The 4,130-nt window shown below is 45.6% G+C and overlaps 1 long non-coding RNA gene across 1 annotated transcript in view; it reads left to right on the top strand.

Annotated features, from left to right (window-relative positions):
* Positions 1-2,031, top strand: part of LOC131472362 (uncharacterized) — a 22,792-nt gene extending 20,761 nt beyond the window's left edge. The window contains exons 4-5 of the long non-coding RNA XR_009242089.1: positions 901-1,000; positions 1,824-2,031. This is a non-coding gene — a long non-coding RNA (uncharacterized LOC131472362). The remainder of the gene's footprint in view (positions 1-900; positions 1,001-1,823) is intronic.
* The last annotated feature ends 2,099 nt before the right edge of the window (positions 2,032-4,130 follow it).

Raw genomic sequence — 4,130 nt, 5'->3', positions numbered from 1 at the left:
TGAACCAATTAGTGAGGAGCAGAGGTCGCAACTCGACTCTGCCCCAGGGTGAGGGGGTGAGGGGGTGAGGGGGCGGGTTTACAGGTGCAATCAGTGGCTCATGGAGGGGAGGAGGAGGAGGGGGAGGAGCGGGTGAGTCAGAGGTTATCTTGTAGAGCAGAGCAGGAACTCCCATCTGTTTACCTGCAGCAGCTCTGAGGCTCAGTTTCATGATCTGTATCTGTGGGCGGGGCCTCAGCACCTGACCCCTCCCCCCTCCTGCCTCACCTCAGCATCACTGTTGCCCACACACGGTGTGTGTGTGTGTGTGTGTGCGCATGTGTGTGTGTGCGTGTCTCCTCATGTCTGAGGGTCAAAGGTCAGCAGGTCGACAGGTAGAAGTGGACGGTGAAGGACTCTTACAGCTGAGTGAAGAGAGCAGTGATGAGGAGGAGCAGTCTGTCACCTCTGCTACACACACACACACACTGCCCTGGGGCAGGTGGGGGGGGGGGGGGCAGTTAGTTTCCCTTTAAAAGACCACAGAAGCAGAACAGAGTCACAGGAAAGTGTCAATCAAGAGGGCATTCAAGCAACTCACACACATGCACATGCGCACATGCACACTCACACACATGCACACATGCACACTCACACACATGCACACATGCACACACATGCACACACTGTTTCATCAGCAAAACAGCAACAATGATGACATCATCAGATCAATAAACTGATATGTCAATCAATGATGTAACAATCAGTCATCACAGTGTGTGTGCTGCAGGTCATCACTGTTATGCTCCGCCCCCTTCACCTCCACTCTCCTTTCCTTTCTCCTTCCCTCTGTTTCCTCTCCTCTCTCCTCAGTAACAGAATTATTAAAAAATAATAATATATTTGAGTTTTTCTCTGCAGGAACAGGAACCTCTTCAGGACCTGGACCGCAGGGTCTTCAGGTTCTGGACCACAGTGTCTGGGGCGTCAGGTGGATTCAACTCACCTGCTGTGATGACAGGTGAGATGTTTGATTCACCTGCACATTCACACTGATTCAAACCAGATTCAAACCAGATTTCAACTGGATTCAAACCAGATTTCAACTGGATTCAAACCAGATTCAAACCTGATTTGAACCCCATTCAAACCTGATTTGAACCCCATTCAAACCTGATTAAACCAGATTTAAACTGGATTCAAACCAGATTTCAACTGGATTCAAACCAGATTTAAACTGGATTCAAACCCGATTCAAACCTGATTCAAACCAGATTTAAACTGGATTCAAACCAGATTTAAACTGGATTCAAACCAGATTTAAACTGGATTCAAACCTGATTCAAACCAGATTTAAACTGGATTCAAACCCGATTCAAACCCGATTCAAACCTGATTCAAACCAGATTTCACCTGAGTGACTCGTCAGTCATTTGATTAAAATCATGTTGGACATTAAAACAATATTATTTGATTTGAATTTTAAATGAACTTATATTTAAATTGCGTCATAAATCTGAACGTGTTCATCAAATGTTTTTTATAAGTCAGTGTTTCCTCTGTGAGCAGAGACTGTGGGAGGTTTGAGGAGGAGGAGGAGGAGGAGGAGGAGGAGGAGGAGGAGGAGGTCTGTGGTGGTCTGTGGGCCTCGGGGTGGGCACTCGTCTGAAAGGAACAAGTCAAGAGAAACCAAGTGAAGTCCTGTCTCTGTCCTCGCACAAACAGGACAGACAAAAGGAAACTCTTCCTCTTCCTCCTCCTCCTGTTGTCACACAAACAAACCTCTTCTTCATGTGGCCGCTGGAGCGTCTTCATCCTCTCACTCTCTGCGCCTTCACCCTCAGGTTTCCACCACAGTCATGTGATGAATAAGTGACAGGCGATGGACACGTCCTCTTCTGGAGGCAACAGAGAGACAAGTGGACACTTGAAGAGTGTTTGTCGTCGCCTGTGTTTGAAAAGTCTGGACTTTCACTTTCACTCTCTGTTCTTATATGAGAGGCTCGATTTTAGCTACGTCACATGACCGCGTCTTTATCTACGTCACATGACCGTGTCTTTATCTACGTCACATGACCGCGTCTTTATCTACGTCACATGATCGCGTCTTTATCTACGTCACATGATCGTCTTTATCTACGTCACATGACCGCGTCTTTATCTACGTCACATGACCGTGTCTTTATCTACGTCACATGACCGTGTCTTTATCTACGTCACATGACCGCGTCTTTATCTACGTCACACGATCGAGTCTTTATCTACGTCACATGATCGTCTTTATCTACGTCACATGACCGCGTCTTTATCTACGTCACATGACCGCGTCTTTATCTACGTCACACGATCGAGTCTTTATCTACGTCACATGATCGTCTTTATCTACGTCACATGACCGCGTCTTTATCTACGTCACATGATCGTCTTTATCTACGTCACATGACCGCGTCTTTATCTACGTCACATGACCGCGTCTTTATCTACGTCACATGACCGCGTCTTTATCTACGTCACATGACCGTGTCTTTATCTACGTCACATGATCGCGTCTTTATCTACGTCACATGATCGTCTTTATCTACGTCACATGACCGCGTCTTTATCTACGTCACATGACCGCGTCTTTATCTACGTCACATGACCGCGTCTTTATCTACGTCACACGATCGAGTCTTTATCTACGTCACATGATCGTCTTTATCTACGTCACATGACCGCGTCTTTATCTACGTCACATGATCGTCTTTATCTACGTCACATGACCGCGTCTTTATCTACGTCACATGACCGCGTCTTTATCTACGTCACATGACCGCGTCTTTATCTACGTCACATGATCGTCTTTATCTACGTCACATGACCGCGTCTTTATCTACGTCACATGATCGAGTCTTTATCTACGTCACATGATCGTCTTTATCTACGTCACATGACCGCGTCTTTATCTACGTCACATGACCGCGTCTTTATCTACGTCACATGATCGTCTTTATCTACGTCACATGATCGCGTCTTTATCTACGTCACATGACCGCGTCTTTATCTACGTCACATGATCGCGTCTTTATCTACGTCACATGATCGTCTTTATCTACGTCACATGATCGTCTTTATCTACGTCACATGACCGCGTCTTTATCTACGTCACATGATCGCGTCTTTATCTACGTCACATGACCGCGTCTTTATCTACGTCACATGATCGTCTTTATCTACGTCACATGACCGCGTCTTTATCTACGTCACATGACCGCGTCTTTATCTACGTCACATGACCGCATCTTTATCTATGTCACATGATCGAGTCTTTATCTACGTCACATGACCGCGTCTTTATCTACGTCACATGATCGTCTTTATCTACGTCACATGACCGCATCTTTATCTATGTCACATGATCGAGTCTTTATCTACGTCACATGATCGCGTCTTTATCTACGTCACATGATCGAGTCTTTATCTACGTCACATGACCGCGTCTTTATCTACGTCACATGATCGTCTTTATCTACGTCACATGATCGTCTTTATCTACGTCACATGACCGCGTCTTTATCTACGTCACATGATCGAGTCTTTATCTACGTCACATGATCGCGTCTTTATCTACGTCACATGATCGAGTCTTTATCTACGTCACATGATCGCGTCTTTATCTACGTCACATGATCGAGTCTTTATCTACGTCACATGACCGCGTCTTTATCTACGTCACATGACCGCGTCTTTATCTACGTCACATGACCGCGTCTTTATCTACGTCACATGATCGCGTCTTTATCTACGTCACATGACCGCGTCTTTATCTACGTCACATGATCGCGTCTTTATCTACGTCACATGATCGTCTTTATCTACGTCACATGATCGTCTTTATCTACGTCACATGACCGCGTCTTTATCTACGTCACATGATCGCGTCTTTATCTACGTCACATGACCGCGTCTTTATCTACGTCACATGATCGTCTTTATCTACGTCACATGACCGCGTCTTTATCTACGTCACATGACCGCGTCTTTATCTACGTCACATGACCGCATCTTTATCTATGTCACATGATCGAGTCTTTATCTACGTCACATGACCGCGTCTTTATCTACGTCACATGATCGTCTTTATCTACGTCACATGACCGCATCTTTATCTA

Source organism: Solea solea, chromosome 14 (assembly GCF_958295425.1).
Source record: "Solea solea chromosome 14, fSolSol10.1, whole genome shotgun sequence".
In the NCBI taxonomy this organism is placed as follows: Eukaryota; Metazoa; Chordata; class Actinopteri; order Pleuronectiformes; family Soleidae; genus Solea; species Solea solea.
Note: the sequence above shows the minus strand (reverse complement) of the source record. Positions and strands in the feature narration are given on the sequence as shown.